Consider the following 19,577-nt stretch of genomic DNA (forward strand, 5'->3'; position numbering starts at 1 on the left):
CAGTGGAGGAATGTAGAGATTAACAAAAAAACCCCTGTAGTGTCACAGTGGACTGCTCCAGATTGAAAGATGATGAGTCTGATGTTTAAAAACTTGAGGCAATAGTTATCTGATGGCTACCACTGCAATAAACTGGAAGAGCAAAGAAATAAATTTGTTCCCTTGAAATCTACAGTCATCTGCCTCTATCTGCAGAAGAGCTCATTGCATGACATGTGTCCAGGACACAAATGCTCATGATCACACCATCCAGCTCTCGCAGGAGTGGGCCCAGCAGAGGTGGAGCAGGATAAGCTTATCACAGCTTATGTAGGTTTTGCTCCTGAACCAGCAGTCTGTAGCAGGAGAGTCATCCTGCTGTCCCAAGACCAGTATAACCATTTTCTCAAAACCACTCAGACATTTTTCCTTTTTCTCAAGAACTTCTGCGATTTTTTTACAACTGTCAGCTCACCTGCACTTCACGGAGAAAGGGGCAAACTTCGTCTTTTGCACATACTTTTTCTGCACTCCTGTTAAGCAGTCTGTGAATCCTGGGTGGTTATTACAGCCACTGACATTCCTGTCAGTCCCTGGTCTCTCCAGGTGCTCTCTCTGCCCCCAGTGAGTCTTCTCCTCTAACATTTTCCTTGCCTTTCATTTTGAGCCTGGAGTACACTGGAGAGCAAGACAAACAGAGGGACAGTACTAGTCTGAGGGGTAGGATAGGAGGGGAGACAACTCCCCCCGGCAGGCAATGGCAAACTGCCTTCCTCAGGATGAAGCAGCCCAGCAGAGAGGGGTATTCTTCCATCCCCTGTAGGCTGCACAGCACAAGTGACTGCGTGGGGACATCAGCCATGTCTCACAGATGACTGATTTGCATCTTTCCTCGCAGAGATTGTTTCCTTCTGAAAGGTCCATTAATTCTTCCTTCCAGAAAAAAAAGAAAAAAAAAGGAAAAAAAATAGTATTGCACAGGAAATTTTGTTTCTGGATAAAAAGAAGGGGTTTACAACACATGTTAGCACAGAGTTGACAATTCAGAAACAACTATTTCATTACTTTTCCAGATACTACAGGGCATATTAATACATATTAGCACAAAGTCTGTGTACAACTACGTAATTTAATATGCTTTATAAAACAGTTGTATCTCAGATCACTAACTCTTCATTTGAATGGATAATAAATATAATTTTCAATTTTCTCAAAATGGTAAAAGCTCAGAAAAAACACAATTTCTTAACACAGATCTCAGTAGACTTTCATATAAACTCCTGGTTGTGTTTTCTGTGCAAGATTCACCCACAGTTAGTCTGATTGCTCTGTCAATTTTTCTTCAGATAAATTCAGGTTAGGAAATCTTAATCCAAGTGGAAGAAAGATACATAACTACATTTCAAAACTACTTTGCTCATACTGCAACCTGTCACTGGCCAACATATCTCTCAGCCACATTAATGTTGATAATAAATACTAACTGGCTCCTTCTGGGAAAAGAGTACCCAACACTTATTGGAAGAATGCATACTTCTAGTCTGGGAAACAATTTTAGAAAGAGCTTAGTAGGATTCCTCTATTACTGCTTAATAAGCATATGTTCTTTTATTGCTTCTTTTGAGTTAAACATAGCTCACCTATGTCATCTTTTGCTGTTGAAGTCAGATAATGAAACGGTAAGCGATGCTTTAGAAACCTGTATAAAACTTCAGTGCTGAATTAAATGGACAATGTCAAGTGCTAAATAAAAATGAGTTACAATTAGTTTTAGAGGAGAGCAAGCTATACCTGCAGCCTGCTGATAATTTACGTTTTCACAAACACATTTTTCACTGAAAGTAATGCTTCTTTCCCTGATAGTGCTGTGTAAAAGGCCCAGATGAAAAAAGAGTGAGACTGATGGTATGTGTAGGAATGTAGAGAACTGTCAGCATTAGATCAGGCACCTCTCCCCATCCCTGCCAGGGGACAAGAGACTTCTGAAACCTCTTACCTCTGAGAAAATGAGGCCACCTCCACCAGCTGAAGTTTGACTCCCTTTCCTGACATGATCAACTCAGCACACACAGTCATGCCTTTGAAAAGAATTAGAAAAAACCTGTTCCTTACTTTGCTGCATTTATAACAAGTTTAAGCACATCTTGCCGCAAACTTAAATTTAAAAACTCAAATTGAAGTCAGGTTTTTGCTAAGTTCACACAATGTTCCTTTGAAAATAGTGAAGTGAAAGTTTTGAAGTGCAAGTAACAAGGACAGAGGCCACAAGCTCTTACTCTACAGTGTAGCAGGCATCGTATTTAGTCTCACTCTTATCAGAGGTGATGTCTTTTGTAACTATTAAAAGCCTTCAATGAAGCATTCAAGCAGCACACAGAACTAACAGGGCAATTAAAAGCCACAAGAGAGCACCTATTTTATACTCCATGTTTACAAATCTCTACCTATTTAAAAGGCCTCATTCTCCTCTCACACCTGCACAGACAAACTGAATTACTCTGGTATGAAACTGATTAGGCCAACACATAAGAACCCACACAGGCCTTGTGTCTCCTAACATGAGCCATCCAAGATTTAGGTATCTAGCCTAAATTAGTCAACTGGGTTTCCTACCACATCCCAGGCCATCCAATTTTTACTGGATGATCTGGTGCCTTGGTTTTCACCTATGGGCCAGCCTCAGCTGGCTTATGGCAGGCAGCTCAACGAATTATTGCTTGCTTCTCTAATTTCTTGGGAGTGCCTTAAAAATGTGAATCAGGCATTAGGGCAAGAGCTCTAACGGGATCCTGCTACACCAGTGCAACGCTAACTCCAAAACCTATCAGTGATTTCAGTGTAAGCAGTGCTGGGAAAATGTGTGTTAATCACTGAGTTTGGGACATCTCTACTTTTTCTTCCTGAAACTGTCCAGCATTGCAAGTACAGAAGCTGCAAGGCAAGAGGGTTATATTGTAACAGGCAAAGAGAATAGACTACTTCTTGCACAGGCTCAGTGCAGAGGTTTTATGTCTTCTGAGACAAAAGCTTTTACTAAAAAAGTGATCTGAATTAATGAATTTTTCAGAAGGAACATAAGGCAGAGAAATGCCATTGGTATGGGGCAACCTCAAAGTCAGATATAGAAAGTGAGTTTCTCCTGAACATCTCATCTGTTTGCTGCTCTTCATCTTTCCATGGCTTCCAAGATGTCTGAAACTAATTTAATCAACTTTAAACAATGTCCTTTATTAAACAGAACATGTGAAGAGGAAGAATTTAACCTGTGCATGGTGTGAGAGTACAGACATTTGTCCTGTTCATGTCTAATGCCTTTTGTTTTTGAGAAGAATATTTGATACATGAAGTATAATAGCAACTTAGCTCTCCAGTTTGCCTTCTTGACTTGATTCTGGTGCCTCACCCTGAGTTACACATCAATCAATGTGTTTCATATCCTCCTACTGGCCTTGAAAAAAGGCAACTAGCCACAAAGCTGTCTAAATGCTGCAAAATTATCAGGTGAGCCTCACTGTTCAAAGACAAACTCATCAATTACTTTCTAATGAGAACAAAGGTAACAGAATCAAGAAGGTACTTTTAGCGCTAACCAAGCCCAATATATTCCAACGTGCTTAAGTACCTACACAGGCATATTTTATAAAATATGTTCAGCTTCCTGAACAGAGTCTGAACTGACAGTGCAAAAGTCAACCCCCTTGCTTTTTTTACCCTTTCATCAGGGTCTGCTGATGTTATAGTAGGACTGTAAGTTGACTAAAAAGGCATGTCCTCAGCTTCTTGGTCTCATCCAACACCTCTCGTTCCCAACACTGACTGCGGATCCCTCCTCTCCCAAACCCTCCTGTGCATATGAGAGGTGCCATGTTTGGCCTTTCCTGTGTGAGGACAGAGCTAGCACAAGAAGGAAATATCAGGAGTGCTTATCTGGGGTGAGTTGCATTTGCCACTAACCATTCACAAGGGACAGCTGGCATGTGAATTGTGTATCTCTACATAAAACTTGTGAGAACACAGTAGTAAAGAGATGGGCAAACTCCATGTGAGGTGGGCTCTTCTGCTCTGTTTTTTCACCCAGAGGAGACCAACACTGTAACAAACTCTCATTTTGTTCGTCTCTGAAGATTGGGCAGCATCCCCATACCACCCTCACAAATTAGAGAAAGAATGGATTAGTATTTAAGTAGCAGGTAGAACCACAACTCCGCCTAAGAAAAGACTTTCCAGTGGCTTAGCCTTGCTTGCTGAGCTGATCTACCAGGCTGCACCGTCTGCCAGAGCAGGCAACGTGACTTCTAACAATGAGATCCAGTCATGCAGTGAAGAGATTAATTCACATCAGTTATAATACCTATAGAACAACTCATTAAATCAGCCAGGTTGTGCCATCCAGCACACCTGATGGTCTTAATCTAATGTCTCACCCTGGCCCTGGGGTCATCAGTGGACAGCTGTAACTATAAGTGATTGAAAAGACATTTTCCCAGGAGAGTGTCTGTTTCCTGGAACTCAGGCATCACTGATTATTTTCCCTGTGTTGCCCATTCCAATCTTTCCTTTCCAATCTTCTTATCCCGTAGAGGGCCTATGCAGCTTTTTAGTGACTTGAAATCAAGGTATGAGATCAGTAATATTCTGATTACAGGCAAGTTCTGGAGGTAACATGTGGGCTTATAACAACACCACATTAGCACTGTATCGATCTATGGATCTGCTATTGTCACAGAATCATCTAGGTTGGAAAGGACCTTGAAGATCATCTAGTCCAACTGTTAACCTAACACTGACAGATCCCAACTACACCATATCCCTCAGCACTATGGTGACCCTACTCTTAAATACCTCCAGGGATGGGGACTCCACCACCTCCCTGGGCAGCCCATTCCAACGCCCAACAACCCATTCTGTAAAGAAATGCTTCCTAATATCTAGTCTAAACCTTCCCTGGCGCAACTTGAGGCCATTACCTCTTGTCCTATCACTAATTACTTGGTTAAAGAGGCTCATCCCCAGCTCTCTGCAACCTCCTTTCAGGTAGTTGTAGAGGGCGATGAGGTCTCCCCTCAGCCTCCTCTTCTCCAGACTAAACAACCCCAGTTCCCTCAGCCGCTCCTCGTACGACATGTGCTCCAGACCCTTCACCAGCTTCGTTGCCCTTCTCTGGACACGCTCGAGTCATTCAATGTCCTTTTTGTAGTGAGGGGCCCAAAACTGAACACAGTAATCGAGGTGCGGCCTCACTAGTGCTGAGTACAGGGGTAAAATCACTTCCCTGTCCCTGCTGGCCATGCTATTGCTGATACAAGCCAGGATGCCATTGGCCTTCTTGGCCACCTGGGCGCACTGCTGGCTCATGTTCAGCTGGCTGTCAATCAACACCCCCGGGTCCCTCTCTGACTGGCAGCTCTCCAGCCACTCCTCCCCAAGCCTGTAGTGCTGCTGGGGGTTGTTGTGGTCTCTGCAAAGGTAGGAGCTGATTCATCTAAGAGGTCATATTTTGTTTCCTTATTCCTGCAAAGCCTTGAAGTGTGTTACACTTGGAAGACGTAAGGACTTTCAGGAATGCCAAAGCAATAGTACGTGGTTTTGCAGAAATTACAGACTTCTTTAAACATGAGTCTTTTCAAAGAAAATTGACCCACCAGGTACACATCTCTCAGCTAACAGAAAGCACGCGGCGTCCACCACATTTTAAGATTCCCATTTGGCTAGTTGGGTCCTTCATGCTGAGAAGCACCTTGGAGCATGAGTCACACCCTGACCTGCAAAGCACTGGTGAGTTTACTCACCGCGATAAGGAGCCTTTCCAGGCAGAGCACGCCACATGTGCATCTCCCATCTCCGTTCTTAGCACTCAGCCAAGGGTGCCCACAGGGTCCCAACCTGCAGGACAGATTAGAGGGGCATATTTTCTTTTTGCTTCCCTCCGGTTTCCCTTCAGCCTCGAGGACTGGACTTGTACCACCATCTCATTTTGATGAGAGCTGCAGGCAGCTGTCAGATGGCAACATTGTTCACTAATACGTGAATGGGAATTGAGACAGCAACTTGGGAAGGTTTAGCTTCTGTAACTGTTCCTTTAAACCACCCAGTCCCTAGAACCTAGTGAGCTAAATTACCTTTAAAAATAATCATGTTCTGGGGGGAGAAAGGATAAAATTAAAAGGGTTTAAAACCAGAATTATTCTTTAACTTTAAAAATTATTATTCTCTAAGCAAAACCACACAGATTCAGTCTCCTGGACGTGAAAGGACATATACAGTCTAAACCAGCATCATAATCAAAAAGACAAGGTGTGTACAGCATGCAGTCACTTACAGAAGGGATCGAATGTTTGCAAAATTACATGCTGGCCTTAAGGAGTTCTCTGGGTGGAAGGGAAGATATACAGATGAACACCTTTCAGCATGATAGTATCTGCAGTTTTATTTCTGGACATGGAGTAATATTTAATATTCCCTGGCACAGGGTCTCCTGTGCAAATCCTTCAGGCTCTTTGAGATCAGACGCCTTCTACCAGCGAGCTGTACATCCCCCCGTTATTCCTGCCACTGCTGCAGGGATGCACGTGCTCTGGCTGAGCAGAGCCCCCATTAGCAACCTGCTGCCTTAAACGTATCCAACACCTGCCCTTTGGCTGGCTGATTGCAAAGAAGCAAGAGGAACTTGGAAGGTCCAGGGGAAATCACTGAACAGAGCGAGCCATACAGCACACACCACGTAAAGCAGGCAATGAGTTCTCAAGCCCTGGAAAAATTGGGTCAAAAGGGTCTGAAACAGAAGCTGTTAAGCAAAGTGAGAAACCAAGATTGTTATTTCAAAGCTGCTCCAATGAGGCAATATTGCTCTGTGGCCATGATATGCTTTGCTTTGGGTTGAGCTCAGCTCAAGACCGAAGGCAGTTTTGAATTGCAAGACAGCAGGGATTGTATAAAGCAGACACAAGCCACACTGGGAGCAGCAGCCATATGCAAAAGCAGGAGGGCAAGGAGGAAAAAGCAAGAGCAACTATGCTGGTAAGGGGAAGAAGTTAAATCACATGCTTTCAAAGATAGGCAAGGACAGCAGTGAAAACCTTCCACACAAAGTAATAGGTAAAACCACGCATATAGAACTTTTCACTTTCCAAGAATTTCATGCAGATTGCCCTTTTAGGTCACAACATCTCAGCTTTCAGCCTACCCACACAATGACTATGCCTCATGCCTCAAAAGTAGAGGAAAAAAACCAGTGATGACTCCATCCTCCTCAGAGAGGGATGCTACAGGACAGTACTTACAAGGCTCCTTGCAGTGCTTGTTGGGAGGGCATTTCAAAACTTACAAAGCATCGCTGTGTGTGATCCTAGGTAGCGTCAGGTGCTTGAATGCAACATGTTCAGAGTGCACAGCCCTAAGTACAGAAACACAGGGCCTTCTAATAGGAGCTTCATGGCAGGAGTGAACACTGCTGAGACACCCAAGCTTTCCCTGCTGTGCTTAAGTCAGAAAAAGCATCCCACCCTTGGGACTGCAGGAACTGGAGTCAGATCCTGAGGCAAGAGCAGAAATCTGCACAGAAGCATTTACCTGGAAATTTGTACAGAAATACAAAGGGGACAATGATTTTACCAGAAGCTTTAGCCAGAGTCATCCTACAATTATCTACCCTTATGTCTTGTTTATCTCATGGTGAAAAAAAACAACCAACAACTGTGAAATAACACCTGTGAAGAGGGATTGAAGTGACACCCTCCTGTAATAGCAGCTCCTTATAAAGAGGATGCACCAGGTCCAGCAGACCACAGTGGAGAGAATAACAAAGGTGCAGGAGACAGCCCTTCAAATGCTCTGACACAAACATCCCAGGGAAGACGGCAGGCAGCTGAGCAGAGGAGCCAGCTGGCAGCATGGTGGGTCCCTTCTAGCATCCTGCAGTCAACAAAACACCCGCTCGGAATGGAGAGTAGGGGCAGCAAACCCAAGAGGTTTGAGGATGGAGTCAGTGCTGGTGGCAACTCCCCAGAGCCAGCTTTCACAGAAAGGTGAGGGAAACTTTTCCAGGCCAATTGTACACACCCCTTTGAGTGTGGAAGTTCCCTCAGATGACACAGAGGTGTACGAGCCCTCAGGGGCTCTGTGGGCAGGGGCTGCCTGAGCCAAACAGATCGTCCCCTTTCCCAAGGGGGATACTGCTTGAAGAATACTAGCAGCATTTCCTCTGAACAAGAGATCCCCCACAGAAAGGCGAGTTGTCCCTTGGCACATGCTGCACAAGGATTATCAAACTGTGCAAGGCATCTTTTGGCTCTCCTGCTGCAAGGACGCGGGTGCAGTGCAGACCTGGCTGATCCAGGGATCCTGAGCTGTGGTGGTTTAGCCCCTGCCGGGGTCTGAGACCACGCGGCCGCTGCCCCTCCCCCACAAAGGGAGTGAAATACAAAGCCCCAAGACTGAAATAGGGAAAGGTTTAATACAACAGTGCAATAGCAACACAACAAACAACAACAATAACAATAACAGTAATAGTGATAGCAGTGAACAGAGCAAAATAGCTACTAAATACAGCAGTGAGAAACACAATGTACAAAACCACGAGTGCACCGCGCTCCCGCGCCAGGAAAAATGTGACCTGCCAGGATGTGACTTCTGCATGGTATCTGAATAACCCGGCTAGAGCTCCCCCCCTCTGCTGGGGAAACTTAACCCTATCCTGGTTAAACCAGGACATGAGCATTAATGATCCAACACGGAGAGCTTCCAGACCCTGCCCAGCACCCGCTCTTCAGGGGCCTCTTCAGCCAAAGGCAGCTGTAGAGAAGAGCCAATGCTCTACCAGTGACTTCAATCTTGTTGCAAAAGGGGTTACATGGCACTGAGCACTGCCAGTTCTTTCCCACGTACATTCAAGGCAATTACTGATCTTGCCCTTAAACTCTGAGTGCTACATAGCCAGACCAGGGAGCAGGTAGTCACTGGACCTCAAGACTGGCTTTGAATCCCAGTCTCTGGGGACAAAAGAGGGATCCATGATGTTGCTTGGCCAAATTCAACTCAGCGGGTCTCACGCAGAGGGTTTTTTTCCTCCAACACAAGTTTCAGACACAGCTGGAAACAGGAAGGCCACATTCAGAGACGAAGCTTTAGTCAGGGGTGAAGAGAGCCCTGGAAGACAGCGAGAAGCACAACCCCAGCAAGAGAGGGACACGTCTGATGCAGCATGAACTCTGCAGCCAGATGCAGAGAGATGTGAGCCCCAACACTCAACACGGTACAGGACTGCAAGAAGCCACACCAGCTACCCACAGGCAGCTCTGATGCTTCAGACCAGCTCCCTTCTTGCATGGAGAACTCACCACGCACAGCTCCACTTCTAACCCAATAAATCGATCCTGAGCAACCAGCCTCTGCCAGGACTCAGTGTCACCAATGCCGCTCAAGGAATAAGGCACAGAAGACACTCAAAGGGAACCTGCTCAGACCTGACCCAAGAGGCTCCTGACCTCCCAGGAAAGGGAATTCCCTTCAGCTGGCAGCAGGGCCACATTTTGTGCCTTCTCCTTCAGGCCGTGAGGAGCAACAGCACTTCCGAAGGATCAATCCTGACCACACCGGCTGCCAGAGTGGAAACCGAGGTGGCTTTCCTCTTCGCAACGCCCTCGGAAGAGGCAGGTCAGTACTAGGTTCTAAAGCCTCAGCTAGATAACGGAAGCCTGCTGCTGACTTCAACAAGCTTTGGATCAGACCTTAAAAATATTTGTTCAACAAAATGTCTCTGTCACTAATATAGTCTTACAAATTCCTTTTTCCTTCTATGTACAGTGAAAACTAAGAGCCCCTGGGATTATGGCATCCCAGCATTAACAGCAAGCCCAAAACTCAGCTAGAGCTGGAGAAAGAATAAAAACACTATGGGTGGAAATTACTTGATCTCCAGCTAAAAGCAACTGGCTGACAAGAAAGCCAAAAGCAGCAGGGAGAAGTCAATTTGCTTTCTGAAACTCTCAGCTTGAGAAACACACCTGTATTAGCAGCAGGTGACATGAACCTTTATCTAAAGAGTTTAGTTTACATTCTCAGCAGGGTCTCTTTATACTTCACTCACTCCTTCTAGAGCAAGAACTAGGTCCAAGGCAGGCTTTGAGAGCAAGACCCTCCCCCCTCCAACTCTGTATATCAGAGCTTAGCCTAAAATCCCTCAGCACCTAAAAGACACCGTTCTCCTCCAAACTGTGAGGATGTTAAATACATTCAAATGCAAATCCACCCTTAGCACTTCAACTTCCATGGAGCTCAGCAAGGTTATGAAACTGAACTCAATTCAACCAGGCAGCACAGATACAGTAAGAGGTCAAGAGGCATCTTCAGCTGGCGCTGAAGGAAGAACACACACATCATCCCCTCCATCAAGGCAAACCTGTCTGATGCCAGCGCTTCACACCATTTCAAACACTGTGGTCAAGAGGCAGCACCGTGCTTCAAACAGCAAAAGTGACTTACCAACATACTCAGAGAGGAACACAACAAAGAATGGAGTGACCAGGTCATTGATTCCCTGCACACAGCCGCTGGCTGGGTGTCGAATGGCCCAGATAAACAGGATTCTGTCAAAGATCTAGGGAAGAATGAGGGAAAGCAGGTACCTGCATTAGCTGTGCACAAAGGAAAGGCAGAAAAGCATAACTGCTAAGCTCAGGGAGCGGAGATCATGCACTGACAGGCTTTTCTGCAGCAATACTGGTGAGATAAGAAGCATGCAAGTCCTGGGAGAGACTCGGGTATGATCCACAGAACCCCCACACAGGCCAGCCCACACTTCACAGAACAAAGCAGCCCAGGCTCCTCAAAGCCTCTGTTTGAAGAAGTGCAGACCCAACTTTTCAAGATCCAGGTGGCTTAAGACCCTTCCACCCATAGGGCAGGGCTGCCCATTAGCAGAGCAGCACACCTTGCTGAGCATCACGTGGAAAGCCAAGGCTGCTATCTGTTATCAGCACAGTTCGTCTGGCAAAACATCACGGGTCGGGATAGTTCCCAAGAGAGCAGCCTCCCCCCAACAACCAGTGCATTATTGCCAGACTGCCCAGCCCCAGGGCACCGTGCTCTGACATATACACACACGCTGAGCTCATTTCTAAAGAGCACAGATGCTCCTCACACCTCCTGGCCACCTCTCAAACCCTTCCCTGCCCGCGTTTCCCACATTCTGCTTCACACAGAAGAGGTTTCATAGCAAAATACAACTGATCTCCTCTGGTTCAATCACCTTGAATTTGTCTCAAAACATAAGCTTCAGGTCTTTTACCAATTCTTGGCTACATCTCACTACAAAAGAGCTGATCTCATCACTCCTGAGCACCAAGTATGATTTCAGAAACATGGGACAAAGTTTCAGCAGGTATTCACATCAGGAGCTGTCAGCCAGGGAAGTTTCCCTGCAAAACCCCCTCACTCATGGCAGTGCTGGTCTAAGCCCACACACACCCCACAGCAAATGTAGGGCAGGAGCTTCGCTCCCCCTCTTACCTCCTGGATGAGCGGCTGCTGGAAGACGGGGATGGGAGGGTTGGTCCTTGGAATGTCGATGTGGATCTGGAAGAGAGAGTGGGTTACACAGACCAGCTGTGCTTTCCAGGGGCACAGTAACTCCTCACAGGCTAACAGAGGGGAATCCACCCCTCAGTGTCCCCTCAGGCAAGAGCTGCACATGCTGACAAGCGCAGTGAGGGCTGCAGATGACAGCTGCACTGAGAAAATCATCTACAGTTTAATCTCCAGTCTCCTCTGCTCAGGCGTGGGCAGGTGCCCTGAGCTGGGAAAGAGCTGGGGTCTGAATTCTAGTTATTAGGTCGATTTAGGGAAGGCTTAAACTACTACCTGTAAGAAGACAGACAGAAACATGGTGTCCTGTCCCCAAGGAGAAGACTCCTGATAGCTACAGCTAGAGGGAGCAAAGGGACATAACCAAGGCAGAAAGCCAGGCAACGGGCAGAGGGCTTGTACCTGTCAGTAGGTGTCTTGATGGTGCTCCTTGTCCTGGGAATCGTAATACTGCTGGATGAAGCCGAAGCACTCCTCCCACTTGTGCTGCAAGGTCAGCTTTCGCCACTCCATGTTTGCAGGGAGATAACCCTGTGGCAGGAAAAGCTGTGTCAGGGCAGACCCTCTTCCCTCACCACAAACCACCCCCTGAAATCCTGCTGGTCAGCTGTGCACTTGGAAGCATCAGGCACAGAGACTCAGGAGCTGGGGAAAGAGCTTTCATGGAATTTGGCTTTCCCAGCCCCTGATGCCTTCACTGATCTTGGAGCAACCCACCTTCACGGGATTCAGTTTCCCAAACAAGAGGGAACCACACGTTCCCAGCAACAGTCTGGGCTTTGTGCTCCAAGAGGATGTAGCAATTACACTCCCCAACCAAAAAAAACCCTACAGCTCACCCGTAGGCTGGGCACAGATACAAATGAGCAAACCTGGTTACAGGACACAACGAAGGTCTAGCAGCACATGTCCCTGGCTTGGCACAGTCCCCCAAGACTCCTGCGTCACAGCTCCGAGTACTCACTGAGAGGAGACGCCACATCACAGGTCGGACCTCTCTGGGCACACCAGGCCAGCTGCATTTCCTCAGCTCATCTGCAAACGGACAGTGGTGGCAGTGGGTTAGATCCTAGGCACGTCCAGGCACCACTACACCCGGAAGGAGAGGAAAGCCCAGTCTGCTCCTGCAGGCTCTGGAGACACTTGAGTCTCCAGGAAGGCTCCACATTAGCAATGACAGGGGATGTGGGTCTGCAGCAAGGGGACTAGAGACGTTCTCAGCTCAGTCTGGGTACAGGACTGGTGGCTGCAGGGGCTCCAATCCTCCAGATCCTCAGTTCTCATGCAGAGCCCAACAGCCCCCAGTGATCACAACCATCATTTGTGAGATGGAGAAAGACTGGAAACAGACAGGCTGATGGGGGACATAACCATCTGCCAACAGAGCAGTTTGTGCAACTATTCCGCTTGGAGCAACTGCAGGTAGTCATTTCATCCACACCAGAGCAGACCTGATTGCAACCTGAAGCAGGTAGCAGGGCCCCTCCACCTTTCCCTTCCCACCCGCAGGCACCCCCGTTTTGCCACACTCACCCAGGTCCGTGCTGTGGCTGAAAAGGAGCTGCTGAAACTTCTCTGGGCAGGTTTTCTCCCTCAGTGTCATGGGGGGAGCATCAGAAGCGTTTTGGTCAGAGATTCAGGCGATGAGCGGAATGACGGGCCGAAGGGGAAGAGACTGCTGCTTCTGAAGGGGGGTCCACACACAGGCCTCCTCTGCAAGGAGCAGATGCTGCAGTGAGGTGGGGACGGAGTCTGCACCTCTCCAACCCTACTTCTGGCCACTGCAGATTTCACCCCTCTCTTCCCCAGTTCCAGCAAACAGAGCACCGCTGACCCACTCTGATGGATCAGCTGGTTCACAGGCATCTGTTGTGGCTCTTCCATCATTTCCCCCCCATTTCTCCCTCCCTTCCTTCCTCCTGCATCAGACACCTGGCTGCCAGAGGATCAGAATTCCCTCTTCCCATGGGAAGCCATGGGCAGAAGGGCACAGGAGATGAGGCAGAAGGACCTGTGGGAATCCCACAGGAACCAACTTTCAGATCCGTTCTGCTCACTGCTGATCTAAAGAGTGATCAAGCTAATTGCTAGTGCAGAGAGGAGGCGATGGGCTGCCAATGCCACCTGCTGGCAGCAGGGACCTGCTGGGTGACTTCCACAGCACAGGCAGCCGGCTACCTGCGACGAGCAGGGGCTGATGCTGCTCAGTTCTCTGCCCAAACTGCCCCGACCTGGGGTCAACAGGACCTCATCCAGACCTTTACTAAGAGCAGCACACTGGGCCACAAAGGAAGCAGACAGTGAGCAACCCCAAGCAAGGGCTTAACAGATCTCCACAATCCCTTAGCACCCAGAACACAGGATCGTCTGGGCCTATACGCAGGATACTGAACATCAGAGGAGACTGAGGCATTAAGGCCAAGCCTCCAGAAACGGCTCCTTGGAGTACAGGATACTACAAGGAGGCGAAAGCCTGTGTTGAGCTTACAGGCTTTGCCAGAGCTTCTCGCCCGTAAGATGCGAGTAGCAGCAAGGGGCTGAGTTCAGCAGTCAGTCAGGGGAGTGCCAGAGCACAAGGCTGCTCCTGAGGGTGGTTCTTACCAGCTGTCCCAGAGAGCTGGGCCTCGCTGCTGGACTTGATGACCTTGCAGTTGGTGGGCACATCGCTGAGAGCAGACTGGGCCCACTCAGGTTTCGCCCACAGCTTACTGTGGTTCTCCAGAACCCGGGCTGCCGTGGCCTTGGCCACTTTAGAATTCAGGGTTTGTAAAGAAGAAGAGGAGGAAGAGAAGTCCTCATCTTCATCATCACCAATGTCCCAGGCATCACTAGTGTTGCGGGAAAACTCGTGAAAGCTGGAGGCCTTCTTGCTTTTCATAGGCAGCGTCTTGGAGCGGTCCTTGATGAAGCTGGGAGCCAGAGAGAAACAGTATCAGAGCCATGCTGTCAGACCACTCCATTTTCTTTCCTGCCCTACATCCTCACTCCAACCAGCCAGTCCCTTCTTCCAATTTCCCCATTCCTCCTCCCAAGCCCATGGAACATGTTAAGTCTCTCTGGGCTGCCCGCTGGCGGGAGGCAGAGCCCGAGCTGGTACGATGGCAGGGCACGGAGGCCACAGTGCCAGCACACAGCTGGAGAACTGCCAGGCTTCCCAGCTCAGAAGGGCAAAGGGGAGAGACGTATGACTCCTCCAGCTCTGCCTCCCCCCACCCTAGAAAAAACTGGTAGATTAACACCCAAAAAAAGTCCTGCGACCTGGGGAGAGGCATGTCAGGAGTTAGAGCCAGTCTGCACTCGTGGATGCTCCTGATACAGCTGCAATGGCTCCCAGCAGACAGGCCAGCCTGGTTCTTCACTCAGGCACAGGAGGAGCCTTTGCATTTACCCTTCAGCTACAAGAGTCAAAGTCCACTACCTGAAGCATCACAGAAAAGGGGGAACCTTCACCACTACACAGCACGAGATAGAGACAAGAAGGCAGTTCAGATCAGCTCTGCCTTTTCCTGCTGGGAAGGGTGCTGCGGTTCTCTAGCCTCGCAGCCGCCAGGCAGCTTTACCTCCCCTTCCCTTAATTCTTCCATCTCCGAAGGGGAGCAGAGGGCTCAGACACCACTGCTAAAAAATACGCCTGTCTCCTTTGATGTGGCTAGTACGATATGGATTTCTGGCCACAAGGGACCCCAGCAGATGAGCTTTCCCCGCAAGCTTTCGCAGAGCTCAAGGCAGCACCACACACCGCTGCTGCCATTCTCCTCTGGAACATCACAGTGCCAGAGGATGCTGGAGACCTCCACCCGCTGCAGGACTGAGAAAAAACCTGCAAAGCCTCGTGGCCTGCGTCTCCAGAAGATAAGCACTTACTTTTTGGTGAGCCGGGGATCCAGCAGAGGATGCTGTGCTCCACAGACAGGTTGAATGCTGCAGAAAAGGGAAAGAAAAAAGACAACACTGCAGAAAGCCACAGAGCACCCACAAATAATCTCCTCAACCTAGTCTGGGGTTGCACTTCTCGCCTGTTGTCAGGAGCTGAATACAGACCAAAAGCAGCTTCAACACTCTTCTGTCTTCAAAGCCTTAGATCCAAAGTGCCACATTCAGCTGAAGATTTGTTCTTTGCAGCAGCAAAGAGAAGCCTTGTTTAAATTCTTAGGCTCTCTCCAGCCTGAGCTGGGTTTTGAGATCTGCTCTTTTCTGCACCACTGATTCACTCTGAGTGACCACATGTCTCAGTCCCCCTGCCTCACGCACTGATGTTCATTCTTTTTTCCTTCAAGGGGATTTCCAGGTTTGGGAATTCACATTTCTGAGCCCTGCAGGACAGGGAAGGACTCCAGCCAGTGACACTGGAGCTCTTCTGCAACACACCTGAAGGATTGAACCTCACACTGGCTCTCAGGCTTGCAGCCAATGCTACGGTACACGGTTTGACTTGGGTCCAAATCCCAGCTTAATCAACTACCTCCTATGGCCTGAAAGGAGTCATGTCTCCATCCCTCAGCTCCCCTCCCGGTGGAAAGGGACCCATGGGACAGGGAGCCCGAGGGCTGCAGGCACTACATGGGGAGCAACACCTCAGAGAAGAGCTCCTATACAAGTGCTCATCACTGGTTGTAGAGCCTCTGGATGCAAGACAGGAATCCTGAGCTATTACCTCCATTTGGTTAACTATTCACAGCCACCCCACCCTGAAAAACCATCTCTGGAAAACAATTCCTCCTTACCCCTTGGTACACAGCACAGTCCCGCATCCCACGGCAGAGACAAGGGCCCGTTCAGAGCTGGCACACAAGGGACAGGCTCCTCATGGGTCAACAGAGCTGGCCTGGTTTCCAGGAGCTGCAGATGGTGCCCAGCAGTAAAACGAGCAGAGCCCAACCATGTAGGAGGAGGACAGCAGCCTGGTGCGGCTGGAAAGCATGCTGGGAACCCGTTGATGCAGGGGAGGTGGCAGCAACAGGCCCAGCTGGCAGGGAGAGATGCAGAGATCCAGGGCAGAGGCTGGAAACAACACAGCACAGAGAGATCCTGGTTGCAAAGCCCAGCGAGGGGTGGGCTTGCCGCCGCAGCAGCCGTCCCTCGTAGCTGGAAGCACTGAAAAGGTTTGCTGTGTTTACCCACCAGCAATCAAGCCTAGGAAAGAGTTTGCTGACTAATTAACAGATAGGAGTCAGGACAGCTATTAAGCAGAGGCACCCCCGTGGGTGGGCACAGCAAGCAGATTGTCAGGAGTAAGAAAAACAAACCCTTCAGATCCACGCTGCTTCCCAGTGACTCATGGCAGCTCCTGGCCGCAGAGGAGGCAGCAGAGCCTCTCCGATACCCAGCACCAAGCTCATGCTGTCTCATGACAGCAGTCACAATGCTGCTCCTCTCTGCGCGGGGGGTCCCTGCGCTGCTGAGGGGCGACCGCTTTGATTCACGTGCAAAGGCCTGAACTTCACAAGCCAAATGAACGATGTGTGTTCAAGATAGGGGAGGGGATGTGGCAGCCAGCTCTGGGTGAGGAAACCCTTTCCTGGGTCTCCGAAGCAATCGGCGGATGCCTTCACTGGCTAATGGCCGATACAGTGGCAGAGGGTCCCACCTCCCAAGCAGCTCTTTTTAAAGAATTTGTACTCAGGCTCCCCCAACAAAGCATCCTGAGCTGATCTAAGTGCACAGCCCATCAGGCCGTGCTCCCACACAAGCAGCTCAAGATGATGGTCTCACATCCAGCAGGCTACAGAGGCAGGGCTGAACACCACTATCCTGCATCGGTGAGCTCAAACCGCTTCATGAAGCGGGTTCTGCCCGTGTTTGTCCCATCTTTGCCCATTCTCTGCCCTATCCATCCGTGCAGGCTGGACAGGAGGTGTGCAAATGCTCTGAGGGGTGCAACAGGTGACTTCTAAGATACACGAGCACTTGCACAACTGCCAGACAGCAAGTTTCTGCCATAGTATCTGTAGTACCCTCGATGTCTGATCCTGCTCCTTTAGCTCACATCCTTGTACCCAACTCCCAGCACATCCTACAGCTCCACACAAAGGTGTGTTACCACATCCTACCTTTACAGCTAAGAAAATTGAGCGATCCCACCAAGTGATGCTCAGTAACTTTATTTACCCACTCTTGTCTGGTTTTCCCTGATGCAGCTCGGCTAGATGAATCTGCTCTCTCCCAGCTTAACTCCCTGTCTGAAGCTGTCTTCGCCAGACTTCTGCATGGACAGAAAGCTCAGGACAGGCACTACCTCTCAGCAAACACACCACTCCTTGGTCAGGAGCCGAGACCTAGGCTGACTCTGTGCTCCCAAATCGACTGGATGAGTCCCCTGTCCTGTCTCAGTTTAAGCTTTTTAAGACAGGCATTTTTTGTTACCCGTATGTTCAGTGTCTGGTACAACAGCTGCGGTATCTGCGTTACAATGCTCATGAGGAGATCATCACAGGGTGTAGGTTACTGACACTGCACATCCATGAAACCTCAGTGCCACTTTGGACACAGAACATATTTATTCCTAGCAGATTCTGTTTCTCCCCTTTTAAAACAGCATTTAAATACCCCCACTGGAGCCTGGCTGCCCATCTCTCTAAAGAACAGGAAATAAACAACCCATTGCACAGAGGGTAAGACACTAGACCAATCTGTCAATGCATCCCCAGAAAATTACTGGGCTGAGAATTCCCAATGCAAAAACCACAGGCAGTATTGGAAACGTGAAACAACATTTACTGGTTCTGCCACCTTAAATCCCCCCAGCCGAGCCCCGGTGCCAAAATGGCCACTCATAACGACAAACGGGGGGAAGGAGGAGCCGCCATTATGGGGCAAGCCATGAAGCACAAGCAGTCACTTCCTGAATAAACGGGGATAAACTGGGAAAAAAACAGATGTCAGAAAAACCAACAGACTTCCCAGGTGACATGGGACTGGGACCCTGCCAGCCCGCAGGCACTGCCATCCCTCTCACGCCCTGAGGGGAAACCTTATCACAGGGGTGGCCGGCAGCCACTGGGCCTTAATGGCACCTGGTGTGGGCAGAGAGGGACAGGGTCTGCTGTCACCAGTGTCCCCAGGCTGTGGGGACATGGGGACATCCAGTTCCTGAGGGAAATGTGCGACGGGCCCTGCTGAATTAGCAGCCGCCTCACACAGTCAGGCCGCCGGCATGGCCTTGCCCCACAGGAGTCAGTTCCTGACGAGACGCCTCAGATTCCCCTGTTTGCAAAGGGCAGGGCAATGGCAGGAGGGGAGCTGGCTGTCACTCAGGGTGTCTCAGGTGTTGAGGGTCATCGGAAAAGGGATAATTACCACCCCCAGCTCAGCCTCTGGGCCAGGGTGGCTCTTGCCATCCCCCCAGGGTCAGGTCCCGGCTTGGCAAGATCATGGCTCCTGCCAAGCATTCAGTGAGAGGCTTGGAGAGCCTTTCAGGACACACGAGGATCGGAAGCACTCAAAAAAGGGACGAAAAATTACAAAGCAGGTGCATTTCTGCAAAACCAGCCTATTTTGGGCGGACAGGGCTGACAGCAGAGGGCGGCACAGGCTCCTCGCTGGCGCCTCACCACAGGGCCTGGCCTGGCACCTGGGTGCTTTGCCCTGACCCAACCTGTTCTTGCTCCTTCCCTTGCCATCAGCTGCTCTCGGGGTACAGGAAGATATTTTGGGGGGCAGAGTGAGCCCAAGATCATGGCAACGAGCCCAGGATCTCTGACAGCTTTCAATTTTGAATGAGAATGAAAACCGAGAGAGAAGAGTCAGTTCCTTTTCCCATCTCAAAGCTGAAGTGGAGAAGAGAAACTTAAGAACTGACAAAAAATAGAGCATTTCGAGGTACCCAGCTGCAGGGAGATCACTGCCCTCCTGGTCAGGGGGTGCAGTGTTGGACTAGCAAAGTTTCCAGAAAGTGCTGGTTCATCCAGGGTGAAAACGCTGTTCCTTCCACCCAGAGTTAAAAACCTGTGGGCTACAAGGTGTGACAAACAGGGTTATTCAAATCGCTTCATCCCGTAACACAACTGCAAACTTTGAGA

At 49.2% G+C, this 19,577-nt stretch overlaps 1 pseudogene; it reads right to left on the minus strand.

The window, feature by feature from the left end:
• Positions 1 to 395: 395 nt before the first annotated feature.
• LOC141920053 (TBC1 domain family member 22B-like) lies at positions 396 to 17,228 on the minus strand (annotated as a pseudogene).
• Positions 17,229 to 19,577: the final 2,349 nt, after the last annotated feature.

Source organism: Strix aluco, chromosome 2 (assembly GCF_031877795.1).
Source record: "Strix aluco isolate bStrAlu1 chromosome 2, bStrAlu1.hap1, whole genome shotgun sequence".
Lineage (NCBI taxonomy): Eukaryota > Metazoa > Chordata > Aves > Strigiformes > Strigidae > Strix > Strix aluco.